Source organism: Oreochromis aureus, linkage group 23, assembly GCF_013358895.1.
Source record: "Oreochromis aureus strain Israel breed Guangdong linkage group 23, ZZ_aureus, whole genome shotgun sequence".
Taxonomy (NCBI): domain Eukaryota; kingdom Metazoa; phylum Chordata; class Actinopteri; order Cichliformes; family Cichlidae; genus Oreochromis; species Oreochromis aureus.
In genome coordinates, this window is record NC_052963.1 from 5,572,621 (window position 1) to 5,592,312 (window position 19,692).

At 40.4% G+C, this 19,692-nt stretch overlaps 1 pseudogene; it reads right to left on the bottom strand.

Moving 5' to 3' along the window:
* Positions 1–16,950, bottom strand: part of LOC116321011 — a 30,897-nt pseudogene extending 13,947 nt beyond the window's left edge.
* Positions 16,951–19,692: the final 2,742 nt, after the last annotated feature.

Consider the following 19,692-nt stretch of genomic DNA (forward strand, 5'->3'; position numbering starts at 1 on the left):
TTTGGGTTAAATTTTATGTGTTGTTTTAATTTTCATACATTTTCATGATTTTATTAACACATTAACTAATTACTTAGAGCAGGGCTGCCCAGTCCCAGTCCTCAAGAGCTACTGTCCAGCAGCTTTTAGATGCATCCTTGTTCCAACACACCAGAATCAAATGAATGGCTTGTTATCAGGCCTTTGCCAAACTTGATGGCATGCTGAAGAGGTAATCAAACCATTTGATTCAGCTGTGTTGGAGTAGGGATGTATCTAAAAGCTGCAGGACAGTCCCACATAGCAAAATTGGTATGGCCCAGATCTGGCCCACACAGTGTGCTTACACGTGGCCCACATACCGCAAAGAATGACGGCCCTTTGGTGGCCCAGATCTGGTTTGCCAGAGGTGGCCCACACATGGGCCAGCACAAGGCCAGTTGCAGACACACTGGTGGTCCTGTGCTGGCCCAGAACAGTTTCAGCTCTGGCCCCAGATGTCAGCATAATGTGTACCTTAATCAAGCCATGTAATAACAACATGTGCCGGAACATAATAGTGCAAAAGTAACATGATGAAACTCTGTTCACACAGTGAATGGACTGACAATTATGTAGCGCTTTTCTGCTCGGTCGTATCATTCAAAGTGCTCTATACAACATGCCACATTCTCACATACTTTCTCTAAACTGAGTGTATGTGTATTTGTAAATATACACATTCACACTCACAGTGCCGACTGGAGGAGCCAAGGATCGAACCTCTAACCTGCCGATCAGTAGGTGACCTGCTCTACCTCCTGAGCTACAGCCACCCAGTGATAAACATGAGTAAAACCTCACTAGGTTTTGGATTAAGTGTACAGTCATAAACCTGTCAAACCTGCATTTGAAACACTGGCTACCATAGCAGTATAGTATTGCAACATGGCATTTGGGTCTTCTAACTAAAATAGAAAAATAGGAACATAAATAGTGCCATCATTGTCAGATCTGGCCCACATCTGGTTGACATACACCCTGCCATGACACCAGTCAGTCAGAAGTTCCAGCTTGATGATGGATCCGGGTCAGACCTGTTTTCTATGACCTGTAACCACGATTGGGCCAGATGTGGCATGCCATCACATAACCTCTACGCCAGGCTTGGCCCATATCTGGATCACATACCACTTATCATGCCAGAGGTCAGCCAGCAGTATCGGCTTGACACCAGATCCAGGCCAGACCTGTCTGGTATGTGGGGTAGCTCTCGAGCACTGGGATTGGGCACCCCTGACTTAGAGTAAGTGAAATTCTCCAATAGCTACCTGAAGTTAGCATATCTTTTCTAGCCAAATGGCTATCAGGTAATATTTACAAATGTCATGTATTAGAAGAAGTCATAAATGGACTTGTTTATATACCATGGTACCGTATATACAACACTATTTTGGAAAAATAGCAATGTTCAATCTCTTTAGTAAATATACATACAGGAAGATGGTCAGTGTAGGTGCGTTCTGGTGGAAGGGGGCAGTTGAGGAAACAGTGTGAACTGTCAGAATCATTTGTCCACCGACTTTGTAAAGACAGTTTTTCTGGGTCAGCAAATTGAGACATTTGCTCCTGCTCCTCATCACTTCTCAGCAGGGACACCATATCGAGGCCAGTGGACTGCAGCTCACTGTAGGTTCCCTGGACCATGATTTGACCCTAAAGATGCAACAAAGGAAATCAGTTACTGGACATCTAGGCTGCTGTTCCTTTGGTATATGGATAGTCCAATGGGGGGAAAGGGGGTTGTTCACTGTTTGTAAGCCCTGTAGGCTCCACCCTGGAACCCCAAGACAAACCTTTGCACTTAACCAAGTGAATCTGGAATCTGGGACTCTATAACCCCCTAAAACCCAGTGCATACACTCCTCATCTCCCTTTGAAACACAGGAACAGGTAGAAGTCAAAGACGTCAAAGGCTTCAAAACAAAGATGTAGGAAAGTGTTTACTGAAACTTCTCCAAACAAAGAAATCAAACTCATAAAACCCGAGAAGAATGAGTACTGAGGTCAATCTTAAGGGTGGGTCTGTATGGTCAATGAAACTTTGGAACTCCAAATGTGTGCTCCAAACACAAATACGAAACATCTTAACCACACGGAAAACCATTTTACAAATCTGTGCATCCAAACCTAAATAAATGCTGCTTGTTTACGCACAACTTTAAGTTTAAGTTCAGAAATTTGATCACGTTCTTTCAAAAAATCTTCCTGTGCACACAAATATCTAAAAATACACATAACCCTTTGCCTCACTTACAAAACCTTAAGTGCACATGCACGAATCATTCATTACATACAGGTCACATCGCATGACCACATAGGGTTTTGAGACCCAGCTAGTTTCACACAGATCCACAAATCTAAGCTGTGTTCAAGTCCCAGCAGAAAACTGGGACATCTGTGCTTCCACTGTCCACTGTTCCATTGCCAAGGTTTGTCTGACCTGATGTCAGCTGACAGCAGAAATGTCCAGGATTAGCCATTAAGCTAACAATAATGTTGCTGTTTTCAGAGAATAGTAAGATTAACATCAAAGTTTTATTTCACATTAAATGGATTAGTTAGCATATACCCACTTCAGAGGATGATCCACAGTCCTGTACAACCATGGTGTTGTGAGTGAAAGTGAAAGTGATGTTATGTGTATGCACAGAAAGATTTTTGAAAGAGAAGATTATCAGATTTCTTAAATTGAACTTAAAAAGTTGTGCATAAGTGATCACAATGCATTTAGGTGTGGATGCACAGATTTGTAAAATAGTTTTACCTGTGGTCAAAATGCATTGTATTTGTTTTGATTTTAGAAATGGTTGAAATGTAACCATTTATACATATATATACATATATAGGATTATGACTAACACTGATACAAGCGACATCATTAAAACCACAGACAGATAAGATGAGTAGCAGTTATATCCTTACAATGTAAGACAGCTCTTCTGAGAAACCTTGGATCCTGGCATTCGTGGTCCTATATACACATATCACCATCTAAACAACAGGTTCTCAACAAGTGTAAATCAATCTAATGGACTAGAGCTGCCCAGTTTACAGCTAAACCAGCCCCAAACATTTTTTTAAAAAGCCAAAGCCCCAGCAGGCAACCCACAGGACCAATGATGTCCGGGTGCCTGAAACCACTAAACTGTCACGATCCTGGGTCTTCTGGCCCAGCCATGTTTATGGTTTATGTTTAAGTTTGTTAGGTTCTCTAAGTTCAATTCTATTATGCATAAGTTGCCGTTGTAGTTCACTGTTTATTAGATTCCCCTTGTGTCTTCACCCCTGTTTTTAAGTCTCCCTCGCCCTTCATGTGTTTCATGTCTGCGTTTCTTATGTTGTCAAGCTTGTATTGTCATGTCTGTGTCTCATTATGTTTCCTGTTTTATTTTGAAGAGGTCTGGTGTCCCGTGTTCATTGTGTTTAGTTTTACTCTTCCCCTGTGATATTGTTATGTTCATTTGTGTCAGCTGTGTCCTCATGTGTTTCCACTTCCCCTGATCACCTCCTGTGTGTATTTAGTCTGTGTGTTTTCATTCATTCCTCGTCTGCTATGTTCATGTCATGTTTCCAGGTTTTTCTATGAATCCATGCCAGGTCTCCATGTTCAAGGTTTTTTCATGTTTTAATCTTAGTTCACCCAGTTTAGGTTATTGTTTAGTTTCATCTTTGCCTTTTGTTTTGTACCATTTTGCCAGCCTTAATAAACGGCTCATTTTTGTTATGCTCAAGTTTTTTCTCTTTGCATGTCTGCACTTGGGTCCACGTCCTCACTCCTCACAGTCGGCTTTGCAGCCATACTGTGACATAAACAGCCCAGGTTCATTACTGAATGGGTGAGAGCTGTTGTTGTGGTTTTAATGTTGCAGCTGATCAGGTTATTGTCACCATGTCAGGCCAAGTCTGACCAACTAGGCAGGATTCTGCAGTGGGAATGCTTTATTTATTGCAATGACATGGATAAGAAGCAGAAGGCAGGCTTCTTTCAAGGAATTTTCTTTTAGAGGGGTACAAACCTCCTTGAGGACCAGGATCTGGTCAACGTCCCTCAGATGTTGTAGCTGATGTGTGACCAGGATACGACACTTGTTCTTCAGCAAGCCACAGATACACCTGATCATAAGCACAGACAGGTGTACATATTTCATAAATCAGAAGAGGAACTTTTCTCCTTTTAAAAATCTCATATAGGTCCATACTGCATGACACAATTCAGCTGTGTAATGCGAGCTCAGTCCTCAAGATCCAGATTCATTGTTTGTGTTTGTTTAAAGTGATTACAATATTGGAACTATGATACATTTATAGCTGACTTGTGTAAAATTTGAGTAAGAGAAAATTTAAAAGGTCAAATAGGATGTGTGGCAGAAAATATATTTCTACAGGGGGAAAAAAGAAAAAAGTCTGTGGCTGTGATAGAGCAGAAAAGGGTCTGTGTGCAATACCTCAGCAGTATGTACTCAAAGAGATCTTTATGGTCCCAAATCACTTTCCTATATTTAGCTTTTTCTCCTTATCTCTGTGTCAACTGAGAGGCTTTAAAAGGACTGGTTACAGTTAAATAATGCTTATTTGGAACTGCCAATCATCCAAAGCAACTCTACTGGGGTCCTGAAATAAAAATCATGGCTCAATGTGAGCATAATAATCCCACTTCTAAGTTTATCAGTGACAGTATTGTTGGGTCTTTACTTTACAGTATAAAGTGCCATGAAATGACCGGTGTTGAATTGAAAACTCAAATTCTGCCACCTAAATCTAACCTTACAATTAATAATTCCCTTATCTTCTATAAAACAGAGATACGTAGCATGTAGAATATACTATACTTAATGTGTATGGATACATATGGGTATCTCTTTGGGACACAGATAATTGTGAGCAGTCATTACTTGTCGAAAAGATGTTTTCCAACTTCTGCATCCACAGCACTTAAAGGGTCATCCAGAAGGTAGATGTCTGCATCCTCATACACAGCCCTGAAAAAACAAGGCTTTGATTTTGGCATGTGAAGTAGAACAACTATAACAACAGTAGTGTGCATACCTGGAGGGTTAAAAAAATTGCCCGAACATGTAGCTTATTGCTGCCTCTATTTTAGGCTGCCTAATAACTCAGAGAAGGAATTCAACACTGGTGAGGATTATACTAAAAATGGATTTCTCTCCTGTGCATAACAATGACGTAACTGCTGTGACTGTTGTCGTACCTCGCCAGGTTTACACGAGCTTTCTGTCCCCCACTGAGTGTGGCTCCTCTGTCTCCAATCAGTGTCAGGTCTCCATCTCGGAACATCTCCAGGTCCTGCACAAAATGTACGTGTAACACAAATAAATGTGAATGCCAAAAGCAGGGGAACATTTTAGTCATTTAATAAATATTGGCAGTTTGGTTTTGTTCTTCAGAATATTAGCAAAATAGGCTATCCTGTACTATAAGCAAAGATGCAGATTCCAGGACAGGTATTAATGATCGAAACGCAGACTAGGCATTAAAAACATAAGAGGAAAGGAAAAACCTGAGAATAACTAACAAAGAAACTATGAATACAAAACATAAAATCAGAATGGAAACACAACCTAAGCAAAGATAATATTCAACAGAAAATTACAACAAGGTCAAACAGAAAATATCAAACTGAAGACTGAGAGTCCAAAGCTGAAAACGCTGGGTACAAAACCCAGAATCATGGCTAGAAGAAGCCTGATTTGTGGACCTGTCTCTGCTTCTCTGTTAAGTCCAGGTCTATGAAATCCAAAGTAGTAGTTCAGGCTTTAGAAGCTTTTCAGTCATAGTTTTTCAAGTAGTATTTCTACATTGTCATGAACACAGTATTCCGCTTTGATTGAACACATTAGCTCACCTTCTTCAGAGCACAGGCTCTAAGGACCCGCTCATATTTCTTGGGGTTAAGTTCTCTCCCAAAAAGGATGTTGCTGCGAATGGTTCCAGGGAACACCCACGGTTGCTGAGATGCGTAGGTTAGCTGACCTTTGATCTTCAGTGTGCCTGTGTCATAAGGAAGCTCTCCCAGGATTGCACTCAGTAGGGATGACTGAAGGAAAACATGGATGTCATGCATGTAAGCTGGGTAAATTGCATTTTTTTTGTATATGTCAGTGACAAATACATGCAGACCCCTGCAATGGTTTGGCACTTTGCTTCTGAGTTGCTATGGTGCATTAACCCACATAAATTCTGGACCTGAACACAACTGAAACACCTTGGCAGAACCATAAAAGAGCTGTGTTTTAAACATATGGCTCTAAACCTGAATAAAATGAATATTGACTGATAAAGTCATACAGATCAGATTATGTCTAGCTACTTTTGCTAAAGGTGAATCTACAAGGTACTGAATCATGGGCCACATATTTCATAGGACTCTATGCAGTAATATTAAAAAAACAAAGCAAAAAACCTCCATTCTTTTACAAATCAAATCAAGTACACTGCTAAAAGAAAGAATTAAAGGATGTTTTTTAATAAATGTATAGCAGTTAAACTTCAGTCAGTTAAACTTTGGGGATATTGATCTGATCAGTCAAATAGCAGAGGGGGTTGTTAGTCGATACCTGGACCCTACAGAGATTGCGCAGGTAGTCCATCTCCTACAGGGTGACACATGGTAAAACGGTAAATGAAATTCCAGGAGACAAGCAAATGTTCTAGGAGAACTGGACAAGGCTGTAGAAGACCCTTAACCCATCATCAGGACTGGGATCTGCTCCGTTTTACAAAGAGAAACTGGATGAGCACTGCCAAAACCCTACAAAATGACAATAATGGCGCCAGAGAGCCCAGTGCCCTCTGGTAAGCCCTGTGCTCACCACCCAGCACCATGGAGCCCAACTAACATTTGCCATAGAATACCAGAATTGGTAGGTCCTCCACTTGCGCGCTGTGCTTTTCAAAGATGAAAGCAGGCTTATCCCGAGCACATGTGACAGAACTGAAAGGGTCTGGAGAAGTCGTGGAAAAACGTATGTTGAGTAACATCATTCAGCATGACTGGGTTGGTGGTGGGTCACTGGCATATTGATAGAGGGATGCACAAACCTCTACAGGCTAGGCAACGGCACCCTGACATTGATATTGTGATAAAGTCCTTGAACTTTATCAGACCATATGCTGGTGGGTCCTGGATTCTTCCTGGTGCACAGCAATGTCCAACCTTATGTGGTAAGAGTATGCAGGCAGTTCTTGAAGGATGAAGGAACTGATACCACTGACTGGCCCCCACACTCGCCTGACCTAAATCAATAGAACACCTCTGGGACATTATGTTTCAGTTCATCCAATGTTGCCAGGTTGCACCACCTAACATATTACTCAGTGCACATCAGTAATGATGATTTTTTTTTCCATTGAGATCTGATATGTTATTAAAGTGGTTATTTTTTGAGCAGTGTATAAGAATCCGGTAATAAACCGTTAGGTTAAAGACTCCTATAATTTTAGGGTGGATGCTAAGATAGATTACACAAGTTTACTGACCTTTCCGGCCCCCACTGGTCCGATTACGGTCAGAAGTTGATGTGACTTTGCTGTGATGGAAACATTCTGAAGAGATGGTGCATCCAAACTCTAAACAAAGACAAAATTGGCAGCAAGTAATACATCAAACTATAAAGTCTGCAGGAACAGTCATTGTTCTACAACATTATGTTACACGGCTACAAAATACATTACACTATTTACCTTATCCCAGTAGCAGGTCAGTTTCTCGATCTCAATAGAGTTTTCACCCTTTTCCGCCAAAGGCAACCTAATGTTTTTTCTCTCAATCTCTTCCAGTAGGAGAAAATTCTGGGAAAATGATATACATGGTTTTATACAGCTTTGGAAATTGCTTGACTATCTTGGACATGACTACTGGATTGCCAACTTTTCCTACAGTTTATGACAGAAATTAATTACCTTAATCCTGCGAATGCTCACCACAGTCTCTGACAACTTCTCAATGGCCAGAGGAAAGAACAGGGTCAGGGTGACCTTAATTGTACCATACAGGGACATGGTGACAAACACCTGGCTGGAAGTCATGGTGTTCCCCAAAAGAGCGTAGACCGTGAAGGTAACAAAGATTATGAGCTTGTTGCTGGCAAAGAAGGAAGCCATGTTGAGTCCTCGTAAGTAGGAGCTCTTTAATATCCGACTCATTTCTTTCCTACAAACATAAGAGAACATATTTAGATCGATTACATAGTTGAAGCAAAGTTTTAAGTTTTAATTTGGCAGGATGTTGAGCAACATCTGTTTCACTTTGATATGTCTATGATAGTAATTATATATTTAATTTTTAAGTTATGAAGGAAAAAGAAAAAAAAAGCCACAGTGTAGCTTTTTGTGAATTCCCATGTTCTCCCTGTGCCTGCATAAGTTCTGTCTAAGTACTCTTGGTTATCCAATACAGCAGGATCCAACCTCCCACTGCGTTTAGGGGTCACTCTTGATATGAGTTTCAGCAGGAGGATAACAGTACCAATTAAGAACACCCCATAAAATAAAGTACTAATATAAACTTTTTCACAAATTGAAGAAAAGACAAGCAAACATAAAATGCAAACATGTTGCAAAAGGAGGATTTATGTAAGAGTTGTAGCATTTGCACCTATGTGAAAAATGTGGAAATCCTAAGTGATTTTCAGAAAAGTTGACCTCTGACCTTGGGGTTAAGGTCACCGGGATTGGAACTTATCTGAGATTTCTAGTAGATGCATCGATGGTCTGAATTTGAAAATCCTACGTCGCCTCATTTTGGAGTTTATCAGATTCACAAACTTGGTATTGTCGTCCTCCCTGTGTTTTGACGACAATACCCCGCTAGCCTGTCAGAGCTGAGGGCTAAATCAGTTGATGATGGAGAGGGGTACCAAAAAAAGGATAATATATGCAATAATATTGTGCTGGTTCAGAAAATGATTCCTGTCAAAACAATACCAGTTTGTCTGTGATTCTCATCCTTACTTTCTAACTTCAGTCACCAGGGCTGAGAACGGTTTCTCCCAGGCATACATCTTGATTATCCTTATGCCAGACACCACTTCATTCATGATACGGATTCTGCTGTCCGTAAGGACTGCTATTTTGCTCCTGCCAAAAGACAACAACAAAAAACGATGATACATTATAAATAACATATTAGTGCATGAGAAAATAGACACAGTCATTGACCATTGTTAAAGAGGTCCTGTCATGGTCCTGGGTTTGGACTCAGGTTTAGGAGTTTGGAGCTTGTTTTAAAATGTTTTTAGTTTTATAGGGAACGTTTAGCTCTTAGTTCTAATCTTTTTAGTTCAAGTTTCTATTTCTGTTGGTTGGGTTGTTCTACATTGTTTGATTTCCCTTGATTCACTCTTGTTGGCTCTTGTTCCCTTGTTTCCCCTCCTGTTGTTTTTAGTTTGCCATATTGAGTGTTTCAGTTATTCATTCCCTGTTTTATTTTGGTTGTCATTTGTTTCTTGGGTCTTGTATTTAGTTTTACTTTCTTTTGTAATCATCTGATTAGTTTCAGCTGTGTCTTGTTTCCCTGGTGTTTCCTGTCTGATTTCTACATTAGCTCCGGTCTCCCTTCCATCTTTGCCAGCAGAGGAAATTTTAAAACGCAAAATATTTGCAGGGCTTCAGTATCAGTTTTAACATTCTCTGGTTATCTGGGTGGACGTAAAAAAAGCTAAAGTTAAAAATGGGAGTCCTACAGAGGAGTTTATGTGTGGGTTCATATGCATCAAATGTATCTAATGGCAAACCAACCAGGTTTAGGATTTCTATGATTGCAGTAAAATTCCCTCCATCCATCACTTACTCATCTGACCCAAAGAAAAAATTAACATTGGACAATCTTAAACACACTTTGATCAGTTAATAGAGCTCATACTCTTTAGAGAGCTCTTATAAATCTATGTTCTTCATGAAATGCAAAAACTCAACAAAAAGTAGTTTTTGTCACAGTGGTGTGATGATCAGCTGTGCACTTAGCATGCTGAGGTTAAAAACTCAAAATATATCAGTAGCTTGTGATATGGAAAATGATGTGGAATGATATGATATGGAAATTTCAATTAATTTTTCCACATGATGGAACACATCCACAGTATTTCAGAAATAATTATGAGTAATGGAAACAAATGTATCCCAGGAAAGAAAAACGCCAGAAGGGAACTCAGTGTACCAGGGTGGAAGTACCAGGGAGGTTTTGATAAATCAGTAAGAGACAGGAATCTGGCTGTAGAACACCGAGGAGAGAGCAATAGAGTATAAAAGGCTAAAAGCCAAAAAAAAAAAAAAAGTTATACAGAAACCATTTTGGGAAATTAGTTGAGAGTTGAGATGTCAGTGGGGGAAATCTTTTGACTCAGTCGTCTGTGCCAATCTTTCTATAATTGAAACGGGAAGTTAAAATAATGTGCCCACAGTAAGAAAAAAAGAGAAACAGAAAATTTTCTGTGAATTAACAAACACTTCCTGATTTATAGTTAGTCTGGACAATGAGCTACCAGAACATTTTGTGTAATTTCAAACATTTCTTACAATTTAATTTGTGCGAACAAATGTATTTCATTTACTACAGCAACATTTCTTTAAGCTGGGCAGACACTGTGCGATTTTTTCAGTCGCATTATTCAGCTCCTGCTCAAACTGTACCATTGACTCGCAGGGGTTACAAGTTCATAGGTCACGATGCAGGGTCTCACACTATACGGCCCGATGCTCTGATGCGACCTGAGTGCTCACACTGTGCGTCCATAAAATGAAGGTTATAACAGAAAATCTGTCGCTCGCTCTCCCTCTCTGTCTTTCACTCACACAGACACGCACACCACCACCATCAACTTTGCTAAATTGCTAATGAAAAACATTGATCAGGCAGCTGTGATTGAGCAGCAGTGTAAATCCAGCTATTTTCACGGTTGTTGTGGTCGTGATAATTTTGTGAGGCCACATCGAAAAGGCTCGGATGAGCTTTCCAAAGTCCTACAAGTGCCTTCATCACTTGTGTCCAGATCACACGCAGCACAGCCGTGCTGCTCCATCTTTTCACCAACGTTTATGTGTTTGCGCGTGCGCAGTGTGAGCGGCTGTGGTGACACCCTCACGACAGTCGGGATGATCGGGAGCTGGTCGTAAGGTGTTAATCGCTTCTCGTTACCCCATGTATAGTACACGATGAACGACGCACGATGAACGCCAAACTCGGGCCGATCACCAAAACGGTCGCACGACTCAAAAATCGGCTCAAAATGGGCCAAAAATCGCACAGTGTAAGCCCAGCATTAGAAAAGAAAAATCGCAGTGCTACTCGTCCAGCCTGCTTAAGATCAAAATAAGTTGTGTGTGGCCCTTAATTTTAGACACAAAAGTGCATTGCTGCCCTCCTCTGGTACTTCGTAAACTTCGTAAAAGGGAGGTCAAACTCATTTTACCAAGTACCAGAGGAGGGCAGCAATGCACTTTTGTGTCTAAAATCCAAGAAGAAGTCTGGCAGTGTGCCTGTTTAACTACCTTTGTGTGTCTCAGTTCAGGTTTTGGAGTTTCCTGGGTTAGTCTTTTTTTTGTGGATATTTTGCAGCTTGTAAACATCGGGCTTCTACTTTAATAAAAAGGTCTGTTTTGCATTTGCCCAATTTGCCTGTGAGTCCTGCAGTTGGGTCTTGTTTCTTGCTGAACGTTGAGAGGTCTATAGGTGGAAAGATCCATGTACTTCTCCAGTTATTCTTTACCTGAAGATGCCGAAGAGTTTTCCAAACCAGGTCTGTATCGGCATCATAACTGCAATTGTTGCCACACCTGCCAGGCACGAGGGGCCGATCTCATACCAAAGGAAAATGATGATCACCATTGCTTGCAGAGGTCCCGTCCACAAGTAGTGCAGTCTGAGTGTAATCTGTAGAGGCCATTATAAATGACATTTTGAAAAGTGTGTGACATTTGGAAGTGGCGGTCACAACTTGGATAAAACTGTCAGTCACCATAAAGAGCCTGTAATGTAAGCAAACATAGATGCCCAAGATTTGGAGAAATATGCTAATGGTCAAAAGATTTAAGGAATACTTAAGGTATCTCAATAAAGTGTTGGGTAACTACATGCTGATAGAACAGCTTTAAGATGCTTGTGAGTAGGGCTGGGTATCGTCACTGATTTCTAGAATCGATTCAATTCTGATTCACAAGGTCCCGAATCGATTCGATCCACGATTCGATTCAATTCGATTCGAATCAGGGAAATTTTGACAGTCAGAAATATTATAATTCAGATCAGTACATTTACATATTTTTGTATCTATAAAAAGGAAGCTGACACACGCAAGACTTTATCAAAGGTGTGAGCGTCACAGCAGATGCCTTTGTGTCAAAGTAGCTGAAGATACAACACAGAAAAACATGAAGGTGGTTTTCCTGGCCTGGATTTTATAAAAATATTCTGCAGTACATCAAAAACGAAAGAAAACCATTAATCAACATATGAACGTTACCTCTGACGTTAGAGCGGTTTTATTAGAGACACTAAGCGTTTTGCATTTTGCATAATTTTAAAAAGTTTAAATTTGTTCAGTATTGAACGGCAGAAATTAGGTTTCCTTTTCAGAAGTATGTAAACGGAAAAAAAGACAGCGGCCGACAGCGCTGTAAACAACGGTAGACTTGTGCGTAACAAGCAAGCGAATAATGCAGAAAACAGTACAGAGAGAGAGAGAGAGAGAGAGAGAGAGCTGTGCATGAAGTGTGATTTTATTGTGGTGGAAGCAAAACAGCAAAAGTCAGAGGAAATTCATGACGATGTTTATGTGAAGAGTAGTTTGGATCTTCTTTTGCTGCTGGTTCAGTCAGTTTTATTTTTATTGTTTGGAGAGAGATAAAACTAACAGCTTTAGAATCAGCGCAAAAAGGGCGTAAACACAAAGCGCGGACCCGCCGACAGATCAGAATCAGCGAGCTGTCGGCTTTCAGCCCCGACCGTGTCCGTGCCATCAGGTGAGAAAGGCGACATCTCACTGATTCTGATCCGCGCTGTGTGTTTACGTCTTTGTGCAGAATCCGTGTTCCTGCTCTCATTTACTGTCTGTTTGATGGTTGTTGAAATTTTGTGAGGTTTAACCTGAGATTCTGGCATTTCGGGCAAAATATATCTATATTAAAAAAAATCGATTCAGGATTTTAATGAATCGATTTCACGTTATCCAAGCCAGAATCGATTTTAATCGATAAATCGATTATAAAAACCCACCCCTACTTGTGAGGCAGCTGGATTCTCGTGCGACTGCAATCACCCTCACATGTTAATCAATCGTGTCAGGCTTTAAGCTATGCCAAAAATGATTCCTTTGTGGCATTAACAAAATAGCCACAGAGGAGACTTGCTTTTAATGCCTGACTGGAGTTAACCAGGGTGGATGAGCGTGTTTCATTTGTGGAAGTACAGATGTTTTATTCAGATGCCTCCCTAATATTTTTTGAAAACAACTTCCTGTGTGTGAATTAGACAAAAGTAAACTCAATTGTCCTACCCATACAAAAATTGCCTACATACATCCTTATGACATAGCTAGCTATCAGTTGAAGGTTTGCTCTCAGTCAATCTCATTGGTTAGAAGTTATTGTGAGGTCTTCTATTAACTCAACATAACTCGCATCTTGTGATGCCAGCGTCTGAACAGGGACTCGCCAGACCTTATGCTCTATAGATGGTGTGCTGTAATCCTGGAAGTGGACAGAAATGTTTCGTCATACAATAAATGTGATCTCTCTGGACAACTTTGTATTGATTTGTTTTATATTGACACTTCCAGACCTCTTCCCTGCCCTATATATAACATCCAGCAGAGGGTCAAGAGTTCAGATTTTTCATCTTTATCATTCTCCTGTGGCAAGTTAGTGTAGTTACTTTTAAATAATATCTAAAAAAAACTGCATTTACCACAAATACTCATCTACTCAAATACCTAATGAAAAAAGGTTTCAAAAGGGTACATCCAGGTTAACCGTCTGTCCTTCTGTTCTCTCGATTACAAATCTCCAAATGTAGTTTCGAGTTGTTTCTTGACCCTTACAAATTTAGATCATCTGTTGCCTTACCTCATCAAGATGATTAACATCATTTGAAAGTAGGTTCACTATTTGACCGGTGGTTGTTCGTCCGATGGATTCAGTGCTGAGACCAAGAGCCTGATGAGAACATTTTTACTTAACTGCTTGAAAAATTTACAAAATTATTCTGAGAGTTGTGAGCTCAAAAATCTGCATGTCTTGTGCAAATTTTCTGAATCTTCACTGACCTTCCTGTAGATCATGTGACACATAGCCACTCTAATCCTCATGCCATTTCTTTGGACATGATAGTAGTAGAGATGTTGGAGGATAGTCAGTCCAAATGTGGAGATGGACATTGCAGCAGCGTAAACATACGCCATGCAAAGACTTCTCTGATCATCTGGGTGATAATTCTCAAAGAAAAGGATTATTTTCCCCAGAAGAAGTGGCTGGATCACTTTGATTGCCTCCTTTACGACAAAGACAATAAATAGATAATGGAATATGCAAACAAGCTTCACTCTGTCCATTACTAGTACTCGATGTGGTAAATTGGTTCAAATATCTGCTAGTAATACAATAATACAGTAAAATTACATTATTGCTTTTTATTTTAGCTCATCTGAAATAATATGGCCAGAAAACCGCACAAAAGCTCAAATACAACCTGTGCATGAAAGATTGTTTTAACACTGGTGCCAAATTGTAAATATTCACAACATACCAGAAAAAATTCAAATAGGCCGGCTAATGCATAGGACTTTCCATAGCACTTTATAAGAACCCTGGAGAGCTGCGGCTTCCGTAGTTCCTTTGAAGCCTTTTTAACTTCATTGTTCCAACATCTGCAAATCAAATGAGTTTATTAGTTGAGCCCAGAAATTATAACCCCATTTCCAAAAAAGTTGCAATTCTGTGCAAAATATAAATAAAATCAGGATTAAATCATTCTTAAATCTCATCCATATTTTATTCACAATAGAAGGTAGATAACCTGTTACATGTTAAAACAGAGGTGCTTCACTATTTTATGAAAATTATTTGCATTGAAATTTGATGGCAGCAACACATCTCACGAAGTTGGGACGAGGCAACAAAAGGCTGCAAAGGTAAGTGGCACTAAAAAGAAACAACTGGAGGACTTTGAGGCTAATTAGGTTCATTGGCAGCAGGTCAGTAACACAATTAACAGACCCTTGAAAGCACTTGATATTACAAGCAGTGGCAGGTTGACAGAATGGCAATCCACACTATAAGAAAATAAAACATTAACTTGATACAAACAGACATGTTTCTTAACCAGCACCACTTCTGGTTTTGTCACATTAGCCTTTTCTTAAAGTACCTCTGCAGCTCCTCTCCCAGGGTTTCAGACCGATCCTCCGGAAGGACGCTGTACATGTCACTTCTCTCGAGCCTGTGTTTTTGGCCAAGCCATATCAGGGGGTTTAACCAACTGAAACAGAAAAAATAAAACATTGCCATCTGGCAGAGAGAAATATAAATCACTGTGGTTTATAAAAGACATATCTGACTGTGAATGTCTGAACTACTTGTGATTAATGAGTTATTTGGAGTAACAGTGTTTCTAGTGATGGACTTGGAGGATCTCTTAAAGCTAATGCTGTTCACACATCAATACTCCCGGAAGAACATTTAAAATTACAATGTAAATTCACAGGTATCCAGCTTCTTGAATTAATAAGCAAGTGATGATGATCAGTGTATGAATAACTAATAAGCACAGGAAAGCAACTGGTGCTGAAAAAAAACCCAGGTCTTTGAGGCTGGCTGTGGGAATGAATCAATCTGCATACGCTGACTTCACACTGCAGTCCAGAGAAACTAATGACTACACCCACTTCTATATATGAACCTTTAAAAAAGCACTGTGTACGGCTTACTGACAGCTAGTGGTGAAGTTGCAGATAGCAAACAGCTGCCCTGGCCTCGGCTTCATCTTCCAAGCAAATAGGAAAACTTGCTGTGACTGCTAAACATGTTAAACGCCGTCTCTGAAACAAGAGAGGGCCCTGGTTTGGTTCTCTGTAAAGCCTTACAGAGTTCACTGAAGTCACTTCGTGAGCTCATTGCAACAGTGTCTTCAGTTTTCTCCAATAAAAAGAAATGGCTGATTAAACTAGATGTGCAACAAAGAATGTGTTTTAACTTCTATTTACATGAAAGCTTTTCAAAATACTTGAGTGCCTCAGACTTTGTGAGAGCATCAGTTTGCACATTGGGACTGGACCAAGACGTACATCGGAATGCCCGTAGGGGGTATATCACGTGATGTTCTATATGTAACTGACACATATTTGTTATGTACAATATGTACAAGCCCCTATGCGAAGGGGAAGCCTACATTCAGTCACCTATGGAATATGGACAGTTTACATTTGACATTTATAGAACGAGTGACTTACACTCTCCCTGTAGATATAACGGGCTTTTTTAAAGCCCACTTTAAAAAGATCAAAAGATCCGCAGGCCCTTTAAGTTCTAAACTATTTCATTTCTCAGTTACTTGTTACCCGAGTCTTCTAGTCGTTACCGAGTACACAAAAATAATTAAAAAAAATCCCTCTTCGCTCCTAAATTCCGATTCATCTCTATAATATCTTTTATACCTATTTCAGACTGAACGCTTTAAGCGCTGTCACTCAGTGCTGAATAATTTGCAGAAACTTTCTTCTTCTTTCTTTTGACTGGTATACTAACAACATGCTGAGGTATCCAATATCTTCATTAATGCACTTACCACAAAAAGACCCTTGAAAAAAAGCTGGCAGTGGCCAAAGGATTGCGCCTGCTGTCTGCCTTTGTAGTCTCCATGGTATTAGATGGGTGCTCTGAGGCTGCTGTCTGTACGCATCTGTACACCGTGTTCACTCTGGGACGACTTCAATCACTAAATGTATAGTTGGCTTGCATCATGTAAAGCCAAGACTGCTGAAGCTGTTCAGTCTTTCACTAAACTGTCTCCACCTGTTCCTAGGTGTAAATGCACAACAAGAGGTGGAGTGTTAAACTAAAGTAAAAATGGGCCTAGTGAGCTTTCTGAACCTCCACTGAAAAAAAAATCAATGAAAATAACCGCGTACATGTTTGAAATACAATAACTGCCATTTAATGTCACGGACAAGTGTTTAAGTCGCCGTCTAAACGGCATTTTCAGTGACAATTTCACGTCACAAAACAAATCTGAACGAGTTGCACTTTAACGCACCATTTAAGCAACATGTCTTTCCACGCCTATGGTCAGAAACAGTTATGAAAGTGCAATATCGAGGGCCCCGGTTTTCACGTGTGTTTCCCCCTACTAATCCTCACGTGCAGAAGCTGGTGTCTGAGGACAGCGCGAGCACCTGGAGTCTGGGCCGTGTTCAAAGTTCAAAAGACAACTTCGTCCAAATGAGATCAAACTTCAGTTTTCACGCCATCTGTCCATTTTATGCAAAAATGTCCATGCAAATAGTGCAGAGAGTCTCACCGGGATGCATAGTGGCATTATACAATAGGACGTCACATCAGGGTTGCTGTTGCCTGCTCCTGAGTTTAGCAGACTACAGAGATTCTGTCCCCAGACCAAAGCACTAACATGTTACTTATGTTTTGCATCTTGATGAGACACCAGCACTGCACATCTCTCACTTAGACACCTAAACTGAAGCCATAACCTCTGTTGTGATCACACAGCATTTCTGGACTGTCAGATCTCATTTAGTAAAAATGAGGTTCAGGATTTTGTTTCTCCTTAAATCAGAGCCAAGAATTTAAATACCTTATAACAATATCCAATTTTAGCTCAAAGACATGGAGAGAAATTTGCCAAAAGTGTTACAAACGTATGTGATATGATCCACAAGCCTGAACTAAGTGTACACCGTGATTTGTGTGTAACTTTTGAGGGTTAACAAATGAGCGCTCCAGTCCACACACAGACATGCACCTGAACACATTGCGATCATTTGCGCACAACCTTTTAAGTTCATCATTTTCTCTTTGACAAAGCTTCCTGTATGCACACGTAACGTCCCTCCTGGTCCCTTACAAAACCTTAAACGTATGCACACGAATCGTCTGATACCCACAGATTGCGTCACATGCCCGGGAGAGGTTCTGAGACGAATGTCAGGCGGCTGCTTCGCACAAATCCAAAGATCTAAGCTACGTTCAAGGCCCAGTGGAAAACGGAGACATCTGGATTTCCACTGTATGCCTGCGTGTTTTTTGTTGTTTTTTTTCCTAATAAGCAGATGGGTTCATCTCTCCTCCACTAGAAAACACAAATATTATTTTATCCTTTAAATAAGCTGCCGCTACATACTGGATGTTCATCTGCTGGGAAAAGTCAGTCAGTGCTCAGCTGCAGCTGGGAGAACACTATGCTTGTACATCACTGTGGATAATCCTCTGAATATGCTAACTAATCTCTTTATGCTTTGAATATATATATGTATAATCCACATAATGTGGAATGATACTTTGAGCAGGCTAACATTAATGTTAGTTTCTGCTCTCATCGGGTTAGATAAACCCTGGAGATGAAACAGCGGAAGCATAGATGTCCCAGCTTTTCACTGGGACTTGAACGCAGCTTAGATTTGTGGTTCTGAGGCTGGCTGGGCCAAGTTGTCCCAAAACCACACGTGGGCATGCGACGTGCACGCGCATTTATGATTTTGTAAGAGAGCGAGTGGGCGGTTACATGTCGGTTTAGACATGCGTGTGCACAGGAAGCTTTTTCAAAGAGAAAATGATCCGATTTGTGAAGCCGAACATAAGACGTGCAGAAATGAGCAGTATTTCTTCAGGTTTGGATGCACAGATTTGTTAAATGGTTCTACGTGTGGTCAAGATGCACGCAACTGTGAGCCCTCAAAGGTTACACACAAATCACTGTGCACATTTAAAAAGCTTATTTTGGGCTCGTAGGCATTTAAAACACTTTCTCTCTATGCAAAGCTCATCAGGTTTACACTGCAGTGTCAGATAATGTTCTTAAAACGGATTCATAAATATACATTTAGATTTTTTAAAAGCTTAGTTTGTCTGCTGTTGTTTTTAATGGCCTGATCCTTCTTGGTTTCCAGAGGGATCCTCTCTCTTCTTTACTTTTGTCTCTAAAAGATGCCCCAAAGGTGTTCCACTTGTTTCAAGTCAGGCAACACACCTGTCCAGGTGATAGGTTTACTTTTGCCCATATTAGAAACACTCATGATTTTTGCCAACATGCTTTGCTTTGTCGTCATCTTTTTTCTGCAGGATTCTGCCGACTCAGTCATCTCGTTAGCTTCTGGTATATGTTGAGGCATTCATGGTGCCACCTACCAAAGACACCTCCTTCAACTTTTACGCTTATGCAGCCTCATAAGATAAACTCCTACCCCCACATCTAATATTCTCCAAATATTCATCAAGCTTCTTTTCATGTTTTATTTATTTTGGATTCACATCACACACAACATGAGTGATCGTGTCACCAGCTGTCACAGAAATTTGCAAATCCACTTTTGGCCCTTGTGCTAACTAAGAAACAGTCTTTAGTGTCGTTCCTGGACATCTTAGATAGTTCAGCTCAGTTCTTTTCCATGTGGACACAGCCCATTAACAAATACTGACAGTGCTTTGGTGTCC